This window comes from Chrysemys picta, chromosome 3 (genome assembly GCF_011386835.1).
Source record: "Chrysemys picta bellii isolate R12L10 chromosome 3, ASM1138683v2, whole genome shotgun sequence".
NCBI classification, from domain to species: Eukaryota; Metazoa; Chordata; order Testudines; family Emydidae; genus Chrysemys; species Chrysemys picta.
Window position 1 is genome coordinate 71,292,917 of NC_088793.1, and position 26,857 is coordinate 71,319,773.

General features: G+C 41.8%; 1 protein-coding gene across 9 annotated transcripts in view; it reads right to left on the reverse strand.

Moving 5' to 3' along the window:
- The window catches only part of BACH2 (BTB domain and CNC homolog 2), a 252,104-nt gene that overhangs the window by 122,168 nt on the left and 103,079 nt on the right, over positions 1-26,857 (reverse strand). For all 9 annotated transcript variants that reach the window (XM_065588206.1, XM_042857593.2, XM_042857592.2 and 6 more), the window contains exon 2: positions 13,242-13,364. The gene's annotated coding sequence lies outside the window, so the exon portion shown is untranslated. The remainder of the gene's footprint in view (positions 1-13,241; positions 13,365-26,857) is intronic.

The following is a 26,857-nucleotide window of genomic DNA, read 5'->3' on the forward strand; positions in this document are numbered from 1 at the left end:
AGCATATTCTGAATCACTTTAATTGTGATACAAAAAAGGCAGCCCAAAAAAGGCAGCCCAAAATCATAGCAAGATTATGCCACCAACTCTAAGTGTTAGCAGCATGATCTTACTGTACTTTCCTTGGACAGTGTGCTATTAAGATTAAATTTAAAGTCTCCATGAAGGAACTCCTCTGGAAAGTAGCTCATGGGAATGTGGAAGGACCTCTGTTCCCTTCAGCCCTACAGTGAAAACAGTTCTGCTAGCAAAAGACAAGGAAAGAAAAAGAAAATTATTTAACACATTTTAGAGCAGGGAGGGACTGGACTCTCACCTATTAACATAAAGAGCAGCTCTATAGGGTCATAGGAACTGTTCATAAGAACGGTCATACTTGGGTCAGAGCAATAGTATTTCCCGTCCAGTATCCTCTCTTCTGACAGTGGCCAGTGCCAGATGCTTCAGATGGAATGAACAGAACAGGGCAATTTATAGAGTGATCCATCCCCTGTCATCCAGTCCCAGCTTCTGGAAGTCAGAGATTTAAGGATACCCAGAGTATGGGGTTGCATCCCTGACCATCTTGGCTATTAGCCATTGATGGACCTATCCTCCATGAACTTATCTAGGGTTTTTTTTTTTTTTTAACCCAGTTATACTTTTGGCTTTCACAACCACCTCTGACAACACACAGTCAACCTGTGGCACTTGTTATGTGAAGAAGTACTTCCTTTTGTTTGTTTTAAACCTGCTATTTCACTGAGTGAACCCTGGTTCTTGTGTTATTTGAAGGGGGAAAATAAAAACTTCTTTAGTCACTTTCTCCACACCATTCATGATTTTATAGACCTCTATCATATCCCCCTTTAGTCATCTCTTTTCTAAATTGAACAGTCCCATTCATTTTAATTTGCCCTCAAATGGAACCTGTTCAAGACCCCTTATTTTTTGTTGCTTCTCTGTACTTTTTCCAATTTTAATATATCTTTTTTGAGATGGGGCTAACAGAACTGCAGGCAGTATTCAAAGTGTGGGCACACCATGGACTTATATAGCGGCATCATATTTTCTATCTATCCCTTTCCTAGTGGTTCCTAACATTCTGTGAGCTTTTCTGACTGCCATCGCACCTTGGGAAGATGTTTTCAGAGAACTATCCACGATGATTCCAAGATCTTTTTCTTGAGTGGTAACAGCTAATTTAGACCCCATGATTTTGTATGTATAGTTGGGATTATGTTTTCCAATGTGCACTGCTTTGCACTTATCAACACTGAATTCCATCTGCCATTTTGTGACCCAGTTTTGTCAGAACCAAACAGGGAGGATGGGGGGGGGGACCCACGATGGTGAAGAGACACCAACAGTGAGGAGAGGGACAGGATACTGGGTGGTGCACCAATGTCTACAGGCACCATATGTTAACTCACAACTAAATGCAGTCTCTGTTGCTCCTTAGGCCAGTAAGATCTAGGAGTATGAATGAGAGTGTACACTGAGCCTTTAAGAGGTTGCACTTTACATTCTCTATAGTAACATATCCTCAAATGAATGATGGAAGGATCAATACTGACGGGCTGCAGAGGGAGCCATTTCCAGCACTTCATAGTAAGGCTTTGAGAGATGAGAAGAACATAAGAATATTAAGAGCCTCTGAAAAGAAAAATGAGCATGAAATAAAAAAGAGGTTGCACTGAAATTAAGAGGGGAAAGGAAGGGACGATCAATAGAAATAAGAGGAGAAGCAAAGGCAGGAACAAGGAGGGTGCTGGGGCAGGTAGAGAAAATACACAAAATTCAAAAGGAGTAGGTGTGGGGAAAGGAGAGGGCAGAGATGAAAAACCAAAGAGGAAAAAGAAAGGTGACTTGCTGGCTGGAAACTAATAAAATGCGTCCGAAAAGTTTGTAGTTTCTCTTTTTGAAAAATGCTTGGATGGGAACACAAGGGTATTTCAACAGAAACATGTAATGAGTGTGTATGATGGGAAAACATCTTAATGCAAGCTCTTATTCAAGCCCTTTAACATAGCATGTAACTGGAAAGTAAAGCTGGTTAATGAAAGAAAGCTACAACAAGATTATAAGATTGCTTCTCATACATTTATTTAGACTAACTTAAAATCCAGTGGGTAGCTTCAATCTTCAAACTATCATTTAGGGATTCCTAAAAGGGATCTTTCATATGTTACCTGAGAACATTACAATAGTTCACATACTTTCAACTAAATTTGGAAGGAAATGGATGGAGACATTCCCATACTGCAGGTAGGAGACAGATCGTGCTGGCCAGATCTGAAAATGGCCTGTGCATCTAATTAGTTCCCTGTATCAGTATGGACAACCAGGTTTAGCAAAACACAAAGCAACGGGGCTTTTTGACCCTGACTTCCATAAAGCGTTTGAAGTTTATTGCTCCAAGATACAAGGTAAACCAAAAAGAAGGTAAGAGTAAAAAAAGAAACAGGGATTAAGGGAGAGGTACAATGATTTTGGAAATCAAGCAGGCATGCAATATAGACTTAGCAGCTGGCTTCAAGAAAGCACTCCCAATACTAACAAAACCTTTCCAGTCTAGCACTGCATACCAGTGGGTGGTGTACAAACATACATAAATGTTAACTTTGCTGTAGAATAGGTAGGCAAAATGTGAGGTGAGTAATTTTGTCTGTTGTGGTTCCTGTTTAGTTTATTTTGCAACAACTCCTAAATACCATGATTAAAAAAAAATAAGGGCATTAGAGAATAAAATAAAAGATTCCTTATAAAGACGAGAACAGATAAAGGCAGTTAAAAATAATTAATGCTACCTTGTAATCTCTCTCTGCTTCTCTATACCAATGTAATTCAAACAGAAAACATGAGTACAGATTTTATTCCCCCTTCTCCCTCCATTTCATCCTATATGCAAAAGGAAAATTTCAAAATTTTTAAAAAAGATATGCATACCAACTGTGTCACAGTGCTGAAGTCTTTTATTTCTTTCAAGTTTTCAGTAAGTATCAATATGGATTAATCTAGTAGAGGGATCAGCAACCCTGGCGGGCCGAGTCATTTACCTGCCACGTCCACAGGTTCGGCCAATTGCGGCTCCCACTGGCCGAGGGATGTGCTGGCTGCCGCTTCCTGCAGCCCCCATTGGCCTGGAGCGGCGAACCGCAGCCAGTGGGAGCCGCGATCGGCCGAACCTGCAGACGCGGCAGGTAAACAAACCAGCCCGGCCCGCCAGGGTGCTTACACTGGCGGGCCGTGTGCCAAAGGTTACTGATCCCTGATCTAGTATCAAAATACATTGTGAAATAGTTTTTAATTTTTTTTCCCACTTGAAATTCTCAAGTAAAGAATCACACAACCTCACTACTGTTGGTGAAAGAGCCCTTTTCTTTGTATTTTAAATATTTGTTTAGTATTGTGTTAGCGCCTAAAGAATGTCAGGCATCCCCCTCCCCCCCTCCACACACACACACACCAAAAAGCTGTTCCCTGACTCAAAAAGTTTACATTGGTCACATGGAAAAACCTGAGGGTTTCTCTATCCCTCTTCATCTCTCAATCTCATCTGAAAACCTGCCCACTAATTTTCTTCTCATTCTACTATTACTTATCATTGTAGCTGTGTTTTTAATTACATGAAGGTGTTTGGGGTAGAGTTTGTATGGTGGATGTTGTACAACACAATGTTGTGGTGTATTATTGTTCATGTTCACTGGTGAGCAGGACCCAACAATAGTATATCGCTAGGTGCAAAAGTCTCTCTTTCTCTTTGCCAAATAATAGTATTTCAGACAGAAAATTCCATCACTTCCTGCAAGCCAAACACTTATTCAGTGCTCCCTTTGACTTTCAGATAAACAAAATCCTACTGTATCCTCTGCTGGACATCTGTGTACATTAATGGAAAACTGATGAGAACTTAGGTAAAGAAGCCCGCCTTGATTATTGTACACATGGTTATAAAAGCAGGTGTAAATCTGCCAACAAACGTTTCTATGCAGAAACTGACATAAGACAGCTTCCTATTCGGTAAATAGTAAGAGGAAGTTCTGAATAAATATTTGATCCCCCATATTTATTTTTTCTACTCAGATTTAGGTAAGACAAGAGGATGTTTTATGAGTAAGCTGATTTCAGTGTTTATCCAGTCTATATAATTGGGTCCATAACATAACAGGGCTTCTGGTCTCAGAGATGCACTATGGATTCTATTGCCAGCATAATGAAACCAGACAAGTTCACTTCTCCTTTTATTTTACAATCACCTGAAGGACGTATTGTAATGGCAGAGTTAGTCATGTATTGGTGACTTAAGAATATTAGGCAATATGCTTCAGTCACCAATCTCTACCTCCATTTAAAATGGTTAAATTGAAAAGAAAACAGTAACTCTCCCACTTGGAGGCATGATGAGCATGTTGTGGCTATCTAACCAAAAATTAGTAGGCATCAGATTACATACAGTAAACTTATTACTGAAAAAAGCAAGAAACAACTGTCCCCCTCTCCAGATACTTCTCCTATTCTTCTTGCTCTCCAGCAAGATAAAACTTTATTGATCTCCAATCCTGGATAAATATGTTGAGTCTTGGCTATCAGTTACCCAATGTTACAGAGGAAAACTACCTTTTCAATATGCAGATAAGGGCTTGTATACACAGTGGGGTAATGTGCCTTACAGGGATGTGATTTCTGAGTGAATTACCGTATATACTCATTCATAAGCCAAATTTTTTTAGTAAAAAAGGGAAGCACCAGAGAAGGGGGTCGGCTTATGAACGGGTATAGAGAGGGAGAGGTGGGACACAGCCCCTCCCCCCAACAGAGGGAGCAAGGAGAGGCAGCACAGCCAGCAGGGAAGAGGTGGGGCCAGAGTTTCTCTGCTTCTGGACACGCTGCTCTCCCCTGAGCCTCTGAAGCAGCTGCAGCTCCAGGGCTGGCAGGCTGTGGCCGCGCCACCTGGCCCCGCCCCCCAGAGCAGGCTGTGGCTGCATGGCCTGGCTCAGCCCGCTGGAACATGCTGCGGCCACGACGCCCAGTCTGGTCCGCCGGAGCAGGCTGTGGCCACGCTGCCCAGCCTGCCGAAGCAGCTCCTGCCAGGCCAGAGACATCCTCCCCTGGCCATCCCCAGATAAGGTGGGGAGGGATGGGATGGGGAGAGTGTGGGGGGTCCCGGGCTAGGGGTGGGGGCATGTGGGAGGTGATCACAGAGGTTACTCCCCTGACCCCCAGCTTCTCCCCCCCAAATCGTTTCCCCACCTGTTGCCTTCCTGGCCTGTCAGGGTAAGCAGCTGGCGCACTGAGACACTTTGTTTACTTAGGTTTACCTCCGTGCCTGTGGACGCTCAAGGTAAACAAATCATCTCGGCCCACCAGCGGCTTATCCTGATGGCCTGGGAGCCAAAGTTTGCTGACCCCTGAATTATAGGGTCGGCTTATGAATGGGTCATAAAAATTTTCCATTTTTACTTATCCATCTTGGGAGGGTCAGCTTATAAACAAACCGGCTTATGATTGAGTATATACGGTAATATGTTGCACATTAATTGGTCCCGTAGACCCTGCTGGTGTGCTCTAAAGGTTCTCAAGTGCCCTTTGGCATAGTACTGTCCCAAACAGCACCACATTAAAGCGTACTAGTGCATACCATCAGCGTCTACGTGGACCAATTAATGTACAACACATCTGTGCACTTCAGAAATCAAACCCTTATAGTGCATGTTGCTACTCCATGTAGACAAGCCTTAAATGACTTTAATAACTGGTTACTTCCAGTAAGTGTGTGGTACTAAAACAGCAATGGACAACTAATCTAGCATCAATTTTTTTGAGCTTTACTAGACTAAGATCTCTAGTTTCCCTCTAACTCTCCACTGCTTCCCACTCAGTTGTTCATACTGTAATACAGGCTGCTCCAAAACCCCACTCCTGTGAAGACTAGCAGCACTGATTCACAGAGGCCAGACAAGTGACTCATAACTAAGGCAGAGGGAGGATGAGAGAACAAACAACACGTGAAAGAAGTGTAGTCACACTGCTTAATGTGCTATTGGAAGATGCTCAGATATAAGGTAGTGAGCATGCTTTAAGACTCTATATAGAACAGAACAGAAGAAAGCTAATGACAAAAGTGCAAGTGCTGGTAGATATACATTCAAGTGGTGGGGAATCCTTAAGATAGCTACAAACTGAATTTATTGAATAGAAACATGACTTTTCTCTTATTTGAGAATATTCTTTCTTCAAACTTGGAGGTTTGGAGAAAACAAATGGATCAGATCCAGCTGCCTCCTTCAAACCTCCACCTCTCCCTCCCTGGATCTGATTCTGATTCTTTATTAGTGTAAATCAGGAGCTGCCCAATTGAAGTCAATAGAATTGCACCAGTGTTAAAGTTCAGAATTAGGTTCTCTGGATCATCCTGATTAAAGACAAATGGACAAGTTTTCCCTTTCCTTCTCCTTCAATGGGATATAAGCATTTGCAGAAGTGCTCTACTGAATTGGAGCCTGAGTAATAAAGTAAAAAAGTAACATGGTGCTAGGAGGAAAGTGGGGAGCAATTATAGAGGAGTGCTGGGCTATTGGGTGGGACAGAGCTTTGGGAGGCTGAAGGAAAAGTCAGGAAAGTGACTTGATGAGAGAGTGTCCATGGATCATGTATCAGAGGGGTAGCCGTGTTAGTCTGGATCTGTAAAAAGCAACAGAGTCCTGTGGCACCTTTAAGACTAACAGATGTATTGGAGCATAAGCTTTCGTGAGTGAATGCCCACTTTGTCGGATGCAAGGTAACATGCCAACGAAGTGGGCATTCCCCCACAAAAGCTTATGCTCCAATACATCTGTTAGTCTTAAAGGTGCCACAGGTCTCTCTGTTGCTTTTTCCATGGATCACAGTAAAACAGCGAGGCAGGAAGAGCCAGACTGAATGCAGTTCAGAGACAGGGGATAAATACGAGGAAGGAGGAACTGGAAGCGGCAAGAGACAAGGGATGAGTTCCAGGCTACCATGCCTGGAGGTTACAGAGCATGATATGTGGGGAAAGGAGAAAACTGAAGAAAAGGGAAGTGGATAGACATAGTCAACAGGAGGCATCTGGAGTTCAGTGAGGATGAGAAGACGGAGATGTAAAAACCATAAATGGTAGACAGCTTAATAGAGGCAGAGTAGGAGCTCATGAGGGAGCAGAAAGAGGGATGGAGGAGTAGTAGGAGATAGGAATTTAAAAAAGACTGATGGTAGGAAAGTAAGGAGGTATGGCAGAGATGGGAGGACAGTGTGGGTCTGTGCCGGGAACCAGGATTAGGAGGACGGATGTCACCAGCAGCTAAAAGGAAGTTTCAGAGGAGCAGGTGAGTAGAAGATTTTGAAAGTGAAGAGGGGAAAGCAACAGAAATGTGGGAGAACAGGAAGAAATACAGTTAATAAGAGCAGTGACTGGGTGACAGAGGGGAAAGATGTAGAAATGGAAATTGGAAAAGAACAGAAGAAGAGGAGATTAAAAAAAAAGGATAAAGAGCATGTAAGAAGGGAAAGAGTTGCTGTGCCGGAATCAGAGGTCAAACAAAAATGCCCCTCCAAGTTGAGCATGAGCCTGCCTGCAACTCTGGGCCCCGACTGTAAAGTAGCCTTCCTAGTATTTTGGAGAATGAAGCGCTCAAAACGTTCTGTACTCTCTTCTAAAAGAAAAAGGACTCAAGCACTTGTGGGAGAACTGTCACTAACAGGTAAAATTGCATATAAAAGGTCCTTTACATATCATTTCTGACTTCTTAAATCAGAATTAGCATGAGAACTGTGTTACATTCATATCAAAATCTCCAAAATGAGTATTTGCTTAGCAGAGGCTAAAAAGAGGAACAGAGAGGTTGAAAGGCCAGCTGACCCACTTAATTTCTATTCAAGGTAAGTTTCAAGCTCTGATGACTGCTACTAAAAGGTCATTTCTGCAAATGTATAGCCTACCAGAAGGTCTTGAAGAAGATGACCTGGCCTCCTTTTTTGTTGCCTTCTTGAATTACTGGAGTTCATCTTCGAGAGATCATTCAGTTTCAAGGCTGTCTTCAGCTCTGCCAGACTTACTACTATCTTAATATGCAGAGATATCCGCGTACATTCCAAATACTGTGAATGGCTACATTTTTGGCATGTGTGCACATGCAAGTATGTGAGTATCCAATAGATACAGATGTCTCAGAAAACTTTGGAGAGAAGGTGATGGCAAGGAGCAAAGCAGGGCAATGGGAAGAAGAGGGGTTAGAGCCAGCTGACGCTTAAAACAGCTGTCACTACACGGTAGCATCTAATTCTTTTAAAAAAAGAATCTGTGTTACTAGAAATCTGGTCAAATGGTGGGATTTATGTACAAGTTATTTGGGGAATCATCTCCTCCACCGCTAAAATACTGAAATTCAGGAGGCAGAGGTTACTTACCTTGTACAATAACTGGAGTTCTTTGAGATGTGTCCCCCTATGGGTGCTCCATGTCAGGACGTGCATGCATCTGTACACTCTTGATCAAAGATATTTATCCATGGGTCTAAGCCCTAGACACTCTCATACTCTGGTATGAGGATGTAGGGAGGGGCAGACTACTGCCACTCCAGTTCCTTCTCACCCACAAAAGTCCAGTGAGAGACTGAGACGGGGAGAAGGAGGGCGGGCAATGGAGCATGCATACTGACACACATCTTGAAGGTAAGTAACCTCTACTTCTTCGAGTAGTGTCCTTACCTTGTCAGGAGACTCCTGAGCAGTACCTCCATCACAGAGGAAAGTGTTGAGGCGGCAGATTCAGTATGATTCGTAGAACAGCATCAGCAAAGCCACATCAGCTCTGGAAACAGTTAAGAGAGCATAATGCTGGGAAAACGTGTGCAACAAAGACCAGGTGGCTGCCCTGCAGATATCTGAGACAAGCATATTTTTCAGGTGGGCAACAGAGGTAGACTGAGCCCTGATGGAATGAGGAATTACTATCAGAGGGGGATGAACCCCTGAGACTTTATAACAGGACAAGATGCATCCTGCAACCCATTTAGACAGTCTTTGGGAGGAAATCGGATGCCCTTTTATTCGTTCTACAATCGAGATGAAGAGTGTAGGAGACGTCCTAAAGGGCTGAGTCCAGTTGAGGCATCAGGCAAAGGCTCTTTTAACATCTAAATGTGTATGGAGGCTTGTTTCTTCCTTTGAAGTGTGAGGCTTGGGATAAAACACTCTCACCAGAGAGCCAACTAGGAGCCACGCTTCGAGGTGAAGCGCTCAGAGGTGGGGTGGATGATGGATCCCGACTCCTGGATGAGGAGAGTTGCTATCAGGGGAAGACAGAGGAGTGGTTGCAGGGGCATACAAACTACAGCTCTGCAAACGACACCTGGCTTGGGCATGCCGGTGCTACGATGGCTATGAATATCTCCTGTTTCAATTTGTTCAGGAGAAGCATGAGGGGAATAAGCATATAGCAATACACAAGGCTAAGGAGTGATCAGGGCCGTCTCTCATTGATTTGTGGCGGCTCCTTTCCCTCAAGCAGAATCATCTGCACTTCGGACTGGATGGAGTTGCAAAGAGATCTATCTCTGGATAAACCCAAGACAGACATTTCTTTCTGAATACCTTGTTATCCAGCTTCCATTTGTGGTCAGTGCAGAAGTGTCTGCTAAGGGAGTCTGCCGCTACGTTCTGTCATCCTGTAGATAAGCCACTGAGATCTCTATGCAGTGTGATATGCACCAGTTCCATAGTTTTACAGATTTGGTGCAACAGGACTAGGATCTTGCTCTTCCTTGTCAATTGACATAATACATTGCTGCTCCGTTATCCAGCACTACTCTGATTGGGCAACCTCCGGTATGGGGTAGGAAGTGCTGGCAAGCGTAGTGAACTGCTTTGAGTGCTAGCATGTTGATATAGAGGATCACCTCCTGAGGTGCCCATTAGTCCCAAGCTGTGAGGTTCTGGGAATGAGAGATCCAGTCTATCAGGGAAGCATCTGTGGTGAGGATGAGCCTCATAAGAAGAGGCTGTAGGAACGGAACTCCCATGCACATTTTTTTGGATTCCTCCACCAATCTAAAGAATCAAGGACTTTCTGAAGTAAAAACAGCTGTTTGGATAGATTGTGCTTGCTGGGGATGTCAAGTGCTTGACATCAAGTGCGCAGTCTTGGTAAGGGTGTCACAAATGTACCGGCTTCCATATGGCCCAGAAGTTGTATGCAAGCCCTTACTGCATTTCACTGGCTTTGCTGTATTGTTGAAACAAGGTTAGACATTGTGGCAAAACTGTCCTTAGACAAGTAAACCTTGGTAGTGGAAGAGTGATACTGATGAAGCCTGTGTGTTGAGTGGGCATGAGAGTAGACTATTCCACATTGAAGCGGAGGCCTAGTGAGTGGAACAGAGCTGTGCCTTGAGAAATAGGCAACCTTTCAAGAGCCAATTGTCCAGGTAGGGAAAGGCAATTATCCCCATCTAGTGAACACTGGCTGCGGCAGCCGACAGAACCTTGGTAAAGACCCTTGGGGCAGCGGAAAGGTAGGACATGATGCTAGTAGTGGTCCCTGCCTACCACGAAACTTATGAATTGTTTGTGTGAGGAATGTATAGTGCTAAAGAGTCCTGAAGCCTGAGGGGAAACAAACCAATCTCCTGGCCTGGGTGCAACATACAATTTGTAAAAGTTCTAAACATTTGAGGAAAAAAATGCTATAAAACCACAAACTTTCACAAATTCCATGTACTACATAACTGCTTATTGGGCAGCTAAAACTATCCACAACATATAAAGATGCATCAGGAAAACACATGTGCTCTTCTGCTACCACAGCCTTTCACTAGCTTGTGTGTGCCGAGCCATCAAACAACAAAATAACATGAAACTTAAAATGTATAAAGCAACTGAACAGCTGCAAAATATTTAATATTTAGTACCACTCAGCAGCTGAAAAAACAATTGCTTATAGAAGATACTCAACATTATTCAATAGTTGGAAAAAGCTACTTGTGAAACAATTAGCATTTACTTGGCTGCTTAAAAATATTGTAGGTACGTAACAGTTCAGACCACTCAAGAAGCTGGAAAAGCAACCTTTTCATATTCTTGAATGGACATATAGCCCAACTCAAAGACATGAAATCTAAGGCTGTATTGGAATTGAGAATCAAGGTCTTTGGAAAGCTGAGATTTCACAGAATCGTTACAATTGCTACAGCAGTACTTTCCCTGGGATACCTGGTCTGAATCTGGTTTAGGATTGAGTCGTGACTACTTCAGGGTGAGTTATATACACAACTGGATCAAAAATACAATCCAGCTTTTTACTATGAATGCCAATAAGGCTGAAATACAATAATAGATAAGAATAAAAATATAAAATAGCATTAAACCAACTTCTATTTAAAATCGATCATAACAGTTATTTAGTATTTGTATTGCGGTGAAACCGACTGGGCCATTTAGGATCAAGGCATCCTTTTCTTAAATGCTTTAGCATCAAACAGGACAAGACAGAAGAGCTTACACTTCAAATAGACAAGAAAATTTATAAGCAAATGTCAAAGGTACATATCTTGATAGGTTTTTATTTTAAATATAATTTTCCACAAACCATTTTCCCACTCTATTCCTCTGTCAAGGTGCCTCAGCCAACATGTTCCACCATCACACCAATGAATGGGTCCTTCTTCTACCTTGCCTCCACACAGATACAGAATCAGGCTTGGCATGGCTTTGCCAAAGTGCTCTATAGATGTACAGCGCCAATGAAATGGCTGCCTGAGGGATAGCTGGCAGACACAGCCCAATGCAGAACTGGAGAGGGGAAATTCTAGTCAAGCTCATCAGGACAAGTTTTATTCTCACATGAAGTGTCCACTGTCTACACCAGGGATCAGCAACCTTTGGCACGCGGCACGCCTGGCCGCTGCTTCCTCCAGCCCCCATTGGTCTGCAGCGGCAAACCGCAGCCAGCGGGAGCCGCGATCAGCCAAACCTGCAGACGCAGCAGGTAAACAAACCGGCCCGGACCACCAAGGTGCTTACCCTGGCAGGCCGCGTTCCAAAGGTTGCTGATCCCTGGTCTACACAGGGCAGAAAGGATTTTATTTTTAAAAAGACTTAGTCCAGAAAAAGTAGACTGAATTGATCCAATGTATTTACCTGAGGAGGATGAAGGACCCAGTGAACTGTGCTGGGATTTAAAACTTTTGATACAAGAGTCTACCGTGTAAGGGCTGAGCGCTCCAGCCCAATCCAGCAAAGCACTTAAAACACATGCTTAACTTCAAATGTGAGCGTTACACTTGGTAGGATCGCGTCTTAGGTCACTTTACCCCGCCCCTGCCCTTCAGCTGAGAGGAGACAATTGTTGTTACAAGACCATTTTGAGGAACTTACAGTCGAAGTAGTAGTAAAAGAGTTATGAATATGTGTTGTATGCACAATAATCACAAAATGGAGGGCAATGTAAATAGGAAAGAAGAAAGTATTTTTAATTAAAGCCATAGCCACACCAAAATTGGTTCTACTTTGGAAAGTGACTTTAAAAATGGCTTTGGGAAGTGGTTCCATTTTTTGTGTGTGGGTGCCTTAATGATTTCCAGAGCAATTTTGCTGAGTTTATAAGACAAAATATGCTTGTAACTGCCACACCCATATACTCAGCCTGAAACCTGAAAGGGGAACTACGTTCTTTTTGGTTCATGCATCATCAGCATCAATAATGGAGAACCCTCGTTTATAACTGGGTGAAATATTCTGGCCTGTAATATACAGGAGGTCAGACTAGATGATCTAATGGTCCCTTCTGGACTTAAAAATCTGCCAGTGAAGGAATTGTTTGGAAAAGCAAATCACAGTTTACACCTGTGGAGCACGTCTGCATTAGGGGTTTGCAGTGGAGAACACTATAATAGACTGCTGCAAAACACATAAATACAAAAAGATCAACCCATTGAGGACAACACCATTGTCATTTATCTGACAAACACACTGAGGTGGCAAGGGGCAAAGAGATCCACGTGGATTTTTCTTTATATTTCTTTTTAAATTTAAGTGTAGGCACTTGTTTCTAGAACAATATTTTGCCACTGTATCCAGGAGCTTCAAAATTAGCCAGCAAAGTTCTGGAAATGTTTCCAAGGGATGAGTCTTAGATAAGTGCTCTAGATGCTACAGTTAAATAGACAGCATATTAAACTATAAAACTGTAAGGAGAGATTCCAAAAAAACAAACCTCTTTACACTACTTGTGCAAAATTACTTACCCAACATACAGCCCCTGGCAACTCTTTTCAGGCAAACAAATTGCTGCTTTAGGCAGTTTACTATCTCCAACTGGATGTTGTGTGGCTCAACTTTTTTGCCGTAAGAAACACCTATAGTTATACCTAGAAACGGAAACAAAACCAAAATCTTTTGTAAGAAATATGCAAATTTAGTAGTCTTTTTGTTCACCACATTGGGGCAAAAGCAGCTTGATGGGGAAATTTATAAAATTCTCAAGCCTCCTTTTAAAACATACACAACTACAAATCTAACTACACCCAGGAACAAAAAATAAAGGATTTTATGCATCAAAGAAGCCAGCAAGCTACCAAGCCTCGCATCTGCTGTTGTAAAGAACGTAAATGCTTATAGAGAGAGTGGGGGAGGGCTGCTCAGAACTGGAGACAGTTGAAATTCTTTGAATTTAAAAAACTTCGATGAATTTTTTGTGAAAAATATTTGCGATTTTCTAACCATTTCATGTAGAGCAGGTTGAATTTTTTTCCAACATTAAAAATGTAAATAAAAATGTCAAAAATTAGCAAGACGTTTTTAATGTTCTTCAGCCAGCTCTGCCTAGAATGTTCTGAAACAATAGTGAGGTGAAATGCAAACTCTATTACAGTCAATGGCAAAACTCCTACTGACTTCAGTGGGGCCAGGATTTCATGACTTGGGTTTAGATTAAAATATACTGAACAAAGAGAAAAAAGAAGTACCATTGTTGATAAAAGGCAGAAAGGTTTTTTTTACAGTTATGTTCTTTAATTATTAGGAGTGTTAGCAATTCAGTGATTAGTCAAATTAATGCAAACATGTATGCTCATCATGTTGGGAGGCTACTGTTGCTTGATTTAAATCCATTTGAATTTGTCAGTTTATGTCTGAATAATCGCTTTCGGTCTTATTTGTGAAATTAATGTGAATTCTTACAAAAGGGACTTGCTATGGAATTACCAATCAAACTGACATTTACAAAAACAAATCTACTTTCAAACTGAGAAGCCAAAAAAATAAGAAATAAAAAAAACCCATGGCCATCTCTAAGTCATGACATTCTTCCTGTAATTTTGGAAAAGCAGGTACTGACCAAATTTCTGGTAGTCACAGTGATTAATAACATGAAGTGACACAGTATTCATTCATGAGGTGCATCATAGTCCTTGAAGCTGTTTCCGTAGAAACTCTGAATTCAAGCAATACCGAGATGCTTCATGACTCAGCAGAAAAATGCTAACAGTGGGTGCTAATCTGTTGCAGGCAGCAAAGGATGATTTTATCAGACATTTCAAACTGAAAATCCTGACTAGATTCAGCAGATGTGAACCTACACTGAACTTCTACTCACACCAAGATTTTAAAAGAGGCTTTGCTACATTGATACAGCAACATTTTGCTCAAATGTATCAGACTTTTAATACTATATACAGGATAAAACATTTGCCTACTGCTGGGACTTTTGCTGCTGTCTATGATGTGGTCCCCCCTAGGGAATCCCTGCTCCTCAGCTCCCATTTCAACTACTGAGCCATGAGCAGCATGTTTGTATTTCTCTTTCTTTCTGCAGCATGGCCTGTATCTAGCATTAGATTCTGTGCAGTTTCTCCTTCCTGATGGCCAAGAAGCGAAACTGTTCCTTGCTCAGACTTAATATGGCTAGCATGGCAGGAATATATTGAGTCCAGGCCAGGCAGGCATCCTCTTGTTCCCTGGCCTTCTTGGACTGTAGTGAAGCCCCTTATTCCATCTGCAACATATCACCTCCTATTGCTGAACTGCTCCTGACAACATTACTACCATAATGAGCCCAGGAAAGAGGAGACAATACTACACAGTCCTTTACCATATTAGCTTTTCACCCATCCATTTTGTCTGTGGCTGCACTCCTTAAATGTTTTAAGTCCTTTTTAAAAAGGAATTACTGGATCCCAATGCACATGCAGATACTGGTCTTGGAGCATATGACTTCAGATGAATTTTTGAAAGTTTAACCCTATGTAAGAGTTCTAAAAAAGGGGGTTTAGTTACCACCTTTAGATACCATACTCATTTAAAAAAGGGAAGGTGATGTCCTAGTTCAAAAGGTATTTTCTAACTTTTGCAGCTGAATCTGATGAGCTAGGAACTTTTATTAAGATTGCTTACTCCTTTAGCTGAATCAAAAACAAAGGCCTTCATTTCTATAGCACTGAAAACAAGTGATCAATAAATAGAGACAAATTCCAGATTCCAAAAAGAATAAAGCTGACCCCCGTCTAATCTAGCTGTCTTGGGTGTGTAGAAATAAAGTTTACATCAGACACTTTTAGGACTATGGGTCTGAAAGTCAAGGTTCCACAACACTAGCCGACCTGCTTACTTAACATGAGACACTAGCTGACTGTGAGAGGAAAACCCAAATCCCAAGTGTCAGGGCTTAACTGATTGGTCTGGAAGAAATAAAAGTGCTTCATATTTCTGCCGTTCTATCTAGAATACATTTTGTAATAATCAATGAGTTGTTCCGCCTTTTTTTAAGATAGACATCAAGCTTCTGACAACTCACACTGTACAAAAAGTTGCTCACACTGCAGAAAATGTTTGCCACTCACAACTGATGTTCAAAATTAATTCACAGCAGCAGCAGCAGCTGCAGAAAGCTTTGACAAACTGTGTCATGTGTTGACAGAGTCATAAATTGTTAGTTAAAAAAAGTACACTTTCTCTCTTCAGCCACCTCACAGTGAACATTAGGGATGGGTGTAGCATGCAAAGTTTGAGGATTTGCAAGAAGGGCCGGCTCCAGGCACCAGCTTACCAAGCAGGTGCTTGGGGCGGCATGCCCAGCTGTTCGGCGGCAATTCGACGGATGGTCCCTCACTCCTGCTCGGAGCGAAGGACCTCCCGCCGAATTGCCGACGCAGATCGCGATCGTGGCTTTTTTGTTTTTGTTTTTTGTTTGGCTGCTTGGGGCGGCCAAAACCCTGGAGCCGGCCCTGTTTGCAAGCTTCACAAATATTTGGGGCTCACAAAACATGTTGACCTGTGAAACTTACTCCCCTGTCAGTTAAACCTGTGCTTATTTTCATGAAGATTCAATTTAAAAAAAAATCTTTACTACCTTCCAAGAAGCCTGTGCTATGTAAACAATGAAGAAAGCCATGAAAAATAACCTCGCATGGTGCTCATGCTCTTCTATCTCCCAGCACATTTAGACCTGACCAGTGAAAAATATTCTATATTAACTGTTCATGGCCATGGAAACCAACCAACCACCCACTTTAAATGGAAAAATAAAGCTTACAACAAAGGCTTTTATTGTTTCTAATCACAGTCTAGTTTGTACGCGATATCACAAGTGAATACTTCTGTAAGGTTCCATATGGAAAAAAAAAAAGACTGTGGTTGAAACTGATTCATCAGTACCTAGCACACACAGCATATTATAAATAATCTGCCTTGTTTATGTCTGGATAAATCTGTCTTGTTTACACATTTGGTTCAATAACGAGGTAACGCTGCTCCTCATTGATATGTATTCCTCCTCATTGAGAAGTATTCACCTGCTGAAATGCTAACTAAGGGCAGGTCTACACCACGGGGGGAAAAAATCATCGATCTAAGCTACGCAATTTGAGTTACATTAGTAGCGTAACTCAAGTCGACATAGCTTAGATCTACTTACCGCGGGGTCCACACCACGCTGGTCGACGTGAGACACTCTCCCGTCAACTCCTCTTACTCTTCTTCTTCTGGTGGAGTACCAGAGTCGATGGGAGAGTGATCGGCAGTCGATTTAGCAGGTCCTCACTAGACCCGCTAAATCAACCCCGGGTGGATTAATCGCCGCAGCGTCAATCCCACCGGTAGTGGAGATAAGCCCTAAAAGTTCCTACTTGCTCCAAACACGAATAAAGTAAGCCATCAAAAGAAGATAGGAAAAACAATGCCAGGAGAACTACATACATGGATTTCTTTAGTTGAGGATTAAGTACTTTTTGCATTGAACTGCTCTTCTCCTCAGTACATTCAAAAATAAATTCAAGGGAGCCTAAAGCGGCGAACAAACCAAAAACTCAGGGTGGGTACTGTGTGTAGAAAAACCATGATGGCAAAAGAAGTTAATCCCAGAGTATAACATAGGTAAGTGATCATTCTCTTCATTATCCAAATCATCTCCACCAGTCTACTCGTACATAAATGCAACACAGATAATTTTCAAAATCCAAGATGTTCCACATTTTCTGGAAGCAATCTGGATGTGCTATTGGGGAATTTAAGAATTCAAAAGTTAAATTTGCAACATCAGGCCAGTACGTACACTTTCATTTTTGCTTTCCGGTATCATATGGACAGCTCACAATACATTTAAGTGGTTAATACAAGAAACTGCACACCACTGCTGGAATGGTTTGCTCAACATATGGCTGAACAGGTGCAGCAGTGATCTGTGTAAGATTTCTTCAAAAGCTGATGCCTGTGCAATCTTGAGTTCAAACTACTGCTGCTACATACTAATGAAATGTTAAATGGAATGAGATTTTTAATGACCTGTTAACTTGGTCACATTGCATAAACAGTTTGCCTATACCCATTTTTCTTGAAAAATGTAACGTTATTTAAGTTAATGTTAACTTACATATCAAACTATTTTAGCAATGTAGTAGAAGCCCTAACTCCTGGTTTTTGAGACTTGATTTCAGGTTGGCACTACACAAAACACTAGCATTGCATTGCATTGCATGCATAAAGTTGATTTGCACACACACACAGCCACTCCTACTTGTACACAACCTGTATATGCTCCAGTAAAGAATTTCTGCACCACCTGAGACCTTAGTCTGACAAGTGAAATTGATTACTCTTCTAAATCTAATGGAAACAGAGACACTGAGACTACTACTAAGCATTACACGTTTACGTCATGCGGGCAAGCTGGACATTATCTGTGCTGCTGACTGAAATGATATAATCCATGCTCAATTAGCTTAGATTGCTTCTCTAAACACAAAGCAATCAAGTGAAAAAAAACAGCACTACCAAACAGTTCTATATACTTAGAATGCATCACATGAATATACTATACCACTGGGCCCAGTCCATCAAGCCATGAGGTTGAAACAGAAGAAAGCCAAAGTATTAACTAGACTACTTCAGCAGTTTGCTAGGACTTTCTTCTGTTCTACACAGATGGTAACATTAATTTTCTTCCTACTGTTGAAAATCTAAATTATTACATTGAAAATTACCTGGATTATCCAAATTATGGGTCCTGTCTCTCCTGTGCACTTTATTGCCACTGGGGGGGGGGGGGGGGATGGGGGGGGAAGATAAACTCCAAATGGGATGAATCTTTGCATACATTTTTAGTGGAATGTTTGTCTGGTTTTTGTCAAAAGAGTCTGAAATTGAATTTTTTTTTTAAACCCAACTCTACCTGTGAGTACTGAGGGATCCACTGGAAGCCAGGTGCTTTACATGGATAGGTCCCTTGTTTGTACCATTGCTTGTTCCTCTCAACCCCGCACCTTTGACAGCTCAAATTCTGCAGGAGGAGGGGATGCCTGTTACTGAAGCTTGTGATGGGGACGGGGGTTCATCAGCATGGGAGCAGAGACCAAGTAAATTACTAGGGACTAAGTATGAAGTAACTTTGCTGCTCTGCCTGCAGGTTGAGGGAAGGAGGGAATCTGCTAGGAAGTTGGTTGACCCGAGAGCCCCACATCCTCCCCATGTTCAGAGCAGTTTCCACGGGGTCAGGAGCACCCCCCGAAGAACACATTCACTTTTATAGTCCCATGCCCTGGATTCCAGAATCAGAAGGGAACATTTGGATCGTATTCTGCATTCCTCATGCCACTCATATTTAAGGTGATAACATACCAGATAATATACTGTGAAACATAGTGAAACATTGCCTAGATTTGATATTTATATTGAAAATCAAAAGTTCTATAGTTGAGACAAGGGAATAGGATTCAGCATTATTACTCCCTGTGTATCATTTTTTCAACTTACAGTTTCTACTATAACCCAAACAATGCAACGCTCATCGGTTTTATCAAAATTTCCTCACTCCCAAGACAAATGACATCAATGGCTAAAAAGAAAGTGGGTAATTTCCCTATTTATGCTGTACAATTGTCTTCGTGTAATTTAAAGGTCACCACTGTCATCAGCAGTACCGTTGAGAGACATTCCACCCACCAGCAAATAGGAAAGCGGTTAATTTGGACATTCTGATAGAGCCATTCTCCGGCACTTGAGAGGGGAAAAACTCTTTGTTTTTAACTGAGTGGAGGCTTCAAAAACCTCTTTCATTTCTTAACCTTTAAAGGGACTGTGAGATGTTCAAGCTGGGCTGAACCAAAACTGAACCTTAACCTGTACTGCTTCACATGTGGAAACTATTGGGAAGGGCCTAAAAAAAAACCCATCCCCTCCACCTCCATGATTCTGAAGTGGCTTTCTGCTTCAGAGAAAAAAGCTAAGTGAGGGAAAGGTTGGGTCCCTGTGCATGAAGTATTATATTTATATGTAGCATTAATTATGATGTAGGACACATCAGTAAGGAAGCACCCAGATAAAAAGCTATCCTTGTTGGTCTATTAAATCTGTCCAGCCTCCTGTTGAATTTGTGCTGCACTGTTCAATCCTAATTAAAATCCTCCAGTTTTGGTAAAGTGTTTGGGTTTTAAGAAGGATGAACAAGTGTAGTCCTCAGATTGCTCTCACACCCAAGCCCTACCCTTGGCATGAGCAATGTCAGGCAATTTTATTTTAACCTGATGTGTAAAAACAGAGGTAACTAATTTAAAAATCACTGATAAGGCACAAAAGAATTATTAGACTTAACATCACCAGTTATTGCCAGACACTTCACATGGCTATGTATTTTTGTTCCACTGCAAAAGTTGACTTAAAGACTCAGTTCAATAACAATCCAGTCTTCCAGGTGATGTTCTCTCATATAAAAGGTATCACCTAGAGCTTTGGAGGTATCACATCGCAAAAATCTCTCCCTTAAAAGTTTTAAAGTATTAAAAGTGTTTATTAAGAAGAAAAGTTAATACATTAACCTTGTCTCCAGATAAACATCCATTTGTTGTTGGTGTTGTGATCTCTGTGGTTAAACATCCCCAAGGATGCCAACCACTTGGTGACTCAGAACTTTTATGATGATTTTAGGGAGAATATTTAAACCAGATCATTTTCTACTTCAAGCACAACTAACTCACCTCAAACCTGACTCCAAACCAAGGGAAAGAATTAGCTCTATGGCTTTCAGAGAACTGTCTCACCCCCCCACACACACACACTGCACCTACTGAAACACAATACTGCAACTAGAAATCCCAACACGCAAATTTATTGGCCCAGTCCATTCTTGACCCCTCAATCCACTCAGATTTTCATAGTAATATAGGTGTAAGCCAAGCAAAATAATTAAAACTGTGAGACTTATCACATCCCAGCAAATGAAAATATGAATTTAAAGTAACATTAAGGGGAGATATATTCCCTCACCATTTTAAAGTAAACTGTCTGCAGATTTGCATGGAAACCTATGAGGAAAACTCAATAAGGTAATTCCTAGGGAAAAAATGGGAATCGTGACAAAAAAACGTTATCTCCTTAGCAATATAGCTACTGATGTTAGCAACACAAGCACAGACAAATCGCATGGGTGTAAGCAAAAGTCTCATGCCCCATGAGGGGACGCAAGGCAAGGATACTTGGTCCCCTATAATTCAGTTCCTACCTTACGCATAAGTTTCTTCCCCATCAGGGACATGTTGGTTTGGATTTTATTCAGGTCTGACCCAAAGTGTTCAATTTCAGTTGTCAAAAAACCTGTTTGAATGCCTTGCTCATTACAGAGGCTTATAAAAATTATTAGGTACGTTACAAGGCATTTCCCTCTGGAGACTAGAAGGGGTGAAGAAAGGGGATGCATAGTGACAGTTTGTGGTTTCTAGTGTGGCAATGAAAATAAATAAATAAGAGGAATACAGGATATAATGTGTTTACATTTGTCATGACAAGTTTCCTGGAGACAGTGAGGTTTAGTGCTGCTGAGCTGTCAGTTACACTATAAACTGCTGCTTCATACTACTGGGAGGTCACTGACTGACCTACTTTCTGATGGAGGAGTTCATTTGCTAGTTCTGTACACAAACTTTTTTTTTTTTTTTTTTTATAATTAAAGGGCCACTCTCAACAAACCACAAAAAGCCTCAAACAGCCTTTTAAACCAGCTTGGAAGTTTGACTGATGCTGTGTTAGGGTAAAATATTACATAGCCTGGCTCAAGGCCCATTTCCTCAGTCTGCTTATTCTTTTGGAAAAATCCATATTAGATTTTTTTTAAATGAGGTCATGCTGCCATTACATTTTCTTCAATGAACTCTTGCATTGCACTAATACTGGCCCTATACCCCACTGTAGACATACAGATGGATACACAGCTCTTCTCCTAAACCGTTCTTGAAATACCAAATAGGCAGAAATATAAAATGAGACTGTTATGGGATCAAGACACAGCTATTAGTAGAAAACAAAAACGTGCAGGTGGAACATACACCTGCTTAAATCATTCAAAGTAGCTACCGATCTGATCTCATGTTGGGAAATGCTTACAGCAAAGGCTTGTACATGTTGGGAGAGGAGAGCAGTGACGAGAGATGAAACTAAAGAACGACAGAACTCTTCTTCCATAAATATACATCAAAGAAAGTTCCACATACTGCTCTATTCACTAAATGGCTATGTATAGGTAGACTGACAATCTACTACTATTACTGAGATACCTCTCCCCTTGAAATAAAACTTGGGTCAGATGTAGCTTTTTGACAGCGCTTCCAGGTACACTGAAAAGGAAATCAAAAGCTAACTTTTAAGATAACTTTAGCAGTATATAATCAAAGCTTCACTGCTCGTTGGACAAAGTTCCCAAATCTTCTCAGGTGTAACTGGAAAGAGACAATATGTCAGAAAAAGTCAGTCTAACCATAGTGAGGCACACCTATTCTGTGGTTAAGGCTCTGGCCTGGGACTCCAATTCCTAGCCATGCTATGGACTCCCTGTGTGACCTTGGGCAAAGCACTTAAACGCTGTGTCTCAGTTCCCCATCTCTAAAATGGAGATCATATTCCTTTTCTCCCACTCTTAACTGCAAGATCTTGGGGGCAGGGACTGTTTCTGTATTTGTACAGTGCCTAGCCCAATCACACTTGGGGCCTCCAGGCACTACTCCAAAACAAATATATAGTACAACCAAGCAGAAGATCCATTATCATTTGTATGCCATTGGCTTGTGCCTGGACCTGAGGGAGCTACACTATGTAAACGCAGCAGTTTCAAAGGGCTGCTGCACCCCCACATTAGAAGGTAAGGTTGATGGCTATCACAGGTCCATGTCAGACCCTCAGGGTTGCGTCAAGAGAAAACTTATTAAAAGACTGTGCAGATGCCACTGCTATAATACAGAAGAAAGTTGACCAAACAACCTGTAATTATTGGTAATAATTAGTTTCTTATTTCTGAAGAGCCCATTATGCCACAGATGGAAAATTTCCTCCTGTAAATTTCTTAAACAACTTTTATACACTTTTCCCATAAAATACACGTCACAAACAAAAAATAATAGAAAGATGTAGGGGGGAAAAGGAAAATATTTATGCACTTAAATCAGAGGCTCAAAACTATTAAACAAGCCATTTAATCCTCTTCCCCTGATTCCTAAGTCTCTCAACACTCAACCATTTTTGGGATTCACTACTGTGAAATCTCAACAAATCTCAGCAGTATTCTTCAGCTGAAGAGGCACTCCAACACCAATGAAGTCTCCCTGTATGTTGCACCCAAATTTTGGATTTATAAAAAATGCTGTGATTTGTCAGACTTCAACAACCCCTTACCTCCAGTTACCCAGAAGAGACAACAGAAGTATCTGGGACATGTGTCCAGAATGATGCCAGAGCATCTGCCATGGCAGCTGTGTCATTGGGCAACTAGAGGAACATTCAAAAAGGACCAACTGAAAGAGTCCCTGTGCCAAACTCTACTCAGAGGGAAAGTTTATGGGATTTAAAGGACATGGAAAAGCAGTGCAGGATAGACAGGGATGGCGGAGCCTTGTTCATGCCCTAAGCAACATCTGATGACATAGGAAGAATTCAGATTCAGACAGTACATATTCTTACTCAGATATCATCTGATAATGTAGTGTGATATAAAGGCTTTAATGGTATGATTTTAGGTGACCATACCACTAATAAGCAGCAAATCCATAAATGAATTACGCAAGTCATTTGAAAGAATGCCAATAAAACCCTGACCCCATATCATACCAACACATATTGTGCATATGCAACATTTCAGACTTCTTTTTTAAAGAATATTTTAGAGCATTTTCCATAATTTAATTATTACTCTTTTTCTGACCTTCCACCTATATTGCAGGAGGTCCAACTGCACACATGCCTCAAAGCAACATAAAAATGATAACTTGTAAAAATGTTACAATCTCTAAAAGTTACCTAAAATAACTTTTCTGTAAATCATATCTCAATTTCAAAGTTCGCTTCCTTAGTACCCTCAAGGGCTAGGACCAAGTGTTGTCTCTGCTTATGTCTCACTGAAAAGCTAAGATACTTTACCTTCTAATCCACAAGGCTCCTGATTGCAGTACTTAATTATCAGAGCTTAAACCTTTCCCTGCTCCAAGGCCGAATATTATCTTTCCTTAGCTATGAGATGCTGGTAGGAGAGTGTGTCCCCACATGCTTGTGGGAAGGGTGGAGTAGAGGGATTCCATATTTTGAGAAGAGAGGACATTTCTCTAAGAGGTTTTCGATGAATTTGTTGTCAGAATGATAACTATCAGGAGTAGTATTGGCAGAGACTGATTAGTGGACAGAGTGCAGGTGAGGTGGTCAGCCATGCCTGGAAAATGTAATTTTTTGTTTAGCTCTGCAATATAGTAGACGAATGTCAACATCACATAGGAGGTGTGTGTTTGTATCTACTGATTCACCCCCCCCCACACACAGGTGGCAGTGGTGGTGGTGGTGGTATTTATATAACTGCACACTTGGCTGCCTTGCGTGCACTCTTCTCACCAGTCCATCTCCCACCCCTTAGTCCAACATTCTAAAATCCTGAGTAGCTCCTGACAATTGCCATTTGAAACACATAAATTAGTCTATAAGCACCGTATGGCAGTCATCATTGTTTCATATAGTGCATAGCACAATGGGACCTTGACCTGGCTGGCTTCTACGCACTACAGCATTCTGAATGATAATCAGGGATCCTAGTTTTCGGTGATAAAACGCTCCCCCAAAATTTTCTGATAAAAAAACAAACCATAAAAATCCACGTTTTTCCACAATTAAAATGAAACGTTGAACTTTAATTTCCCTAGCCCCAAAATATATAGGTATCAGTTGAACACCATGTTTTATTGATATACAGAAGAACCCCGTTTAACCGAGCCTCCATTATCCAGCTCTCCATATTAACCGAACCACCAGCCGCCTGGGGCTGACAGCAGTGGGGCTGTCCACCCGAGTCCCCTACCCCATCCTAAAATAACGGACAGAAAGCTTTTTGTCAATCCTCCTGATTATCCAATCTGGCCCCAGTCTGATCAGATAAGCTGTAAATGTAAAGCGCATTCAAAAGTCAACCACAAGAGGGGGAGGTTGCGCGCATTACATAAGTGACATTGGTACTTCCAGTAAAATGTAGTTAATATATGATTATTTTTTCACAAAATGTAAAAACTAAAGTTTCTCTGTAAAAACACAAATTCCGCATTTTTCTGTGGGAAATGGATTTCTGGGATACCAGATGATAATAAATTAAACTAAGAGATATGTTCCTCTCTTCTCCAAAATCTACATGTGTTCTAAAACTCAAGAGGGGAAACATTCAGTCTGGGGACAATGACAGGCTTTAGGTTCAATGTTTTATGGCCCTTTGGAGCTTGAAAAAAGGAGTTTTATACTATGGAAACTCAATACCGTAGAGCTTTATACAGTAGAAAGTCTCCTTTCTAATAGCATCGGTTTCTAGCCCTGGAAGGTCTAGATATACTGAATTTAAATCTGCAACACTGTAGTGTGTGGAAAAGCTATTTTAAGTACATTTTAGAAATAGCTACCAGTTACTAGCTAGATTTGACTATACCACACTTGCCAAGTGTGGGGTTCTCGCACCTTTCACTGAAGCATCTAGAGCTGGCCTCGAATAGAGAGTATACTACAGTGGTGCTCAAAACTTTTCCAGTCACACTCCCCTTACCATTTCCGGAATCTTTCCACACCCCACCCTCCATTACGGCACAATCAAGGCTTCCTCAGCATCGGCGCTTGGGCTGAAGATGGAGCTGGGGTGGAACTGGGGATGGGGGAGAAATCGGGGCTAGAAGCAAAGTTGGTCTGCGGGTGGAGAGGGAATGAGGGCAGAGCAGGGGGCAGAGTGGAGCTGGGCTGGCCTGAGGGCTGAACAGGGTTGGGGGAGAAGCTGGTCTGGGGACAGGTTGGAGTGGAGCTGGAAGCATGCCACTCCCTGCCTACACTCTATGGGGGCTGGTAGTGGAGCTGGTCTGGGGGCAGAGCTGGAGGCAGAGTGCAGCTGGGTCTGGAGGCAGAACAGGACTGAGGACTAAACCAGGATGGGAGAGGAGCTGGTCTGGTGCCAGAGAAGGGCTAGAAGTGTGGCATTCCATCTGTGCCCCCACATGGGGTCTGGCCCAGGCCCTACCGTGCACCCTCTTCTCCTGAATGTTCCGATACACCCCCTTAGGGGGCTCTGCCCCATAGTTTGGGGACCACTAGTATACTGCAACTGGATGGACCATGCTTCTGACCCAATATAGCAATTCCTGTGTTCCTTTGTTTTCTCTTCCTCTGAGCCATCACAACATAAAACATCTTGCTTTATGTATACAAGCACCTAGATCTTAGGATTGACACCATTTATTATAGCAACAACAAAAAACTATCTTGACAGACGTATCGACTATGGTCTCAAATGCAACAGAAAAGCTGCAATCCTTGCTCCCAGTGAGCACTATGCTTCATTCTTTAGCTTTATATCCAAGTTTTCAGGACTCCCAGGTAAGTTTAGGTTTCACAGAGAAAGCCACTTAGAAATGCATACATGTGACTCTAGTGCTCAGTTGGAGCACAATCTACAATTTAGAAGGGTTTCCTTTCTTGGTGTCCCAGACAAGCATGGCCCCAGCTTTCCCAGCCACGACTGCAAGACAGGAGGCTGAAATCAAGAACAGTGACAAGATAGCATGTACTTCAATATTGGTGCAAGAGCTGCTGTCTAGAGTGCATCAAGCCAAAAATATAAAAGGTCTGCCAAAACCAAGCTTCGTTTTTCCAACACACACCACAGGGATGTATATAATCATCAGACAGGATTAGAATAGATCTTCGTCTGTATTGTGGGGGAAAAAGAGGCAAATAATGGAACTTGGAGAACAGAATAAAATGAGGAATCTCTTTTAAATAGAAAAGGTGCTGCAGCATATTGACCAGGGAAACAGATATGGGCTTTATTGCACACACGCAGAGTAAACCCTCCACACCAATGTGTAAGTGTGGTGATCGCATC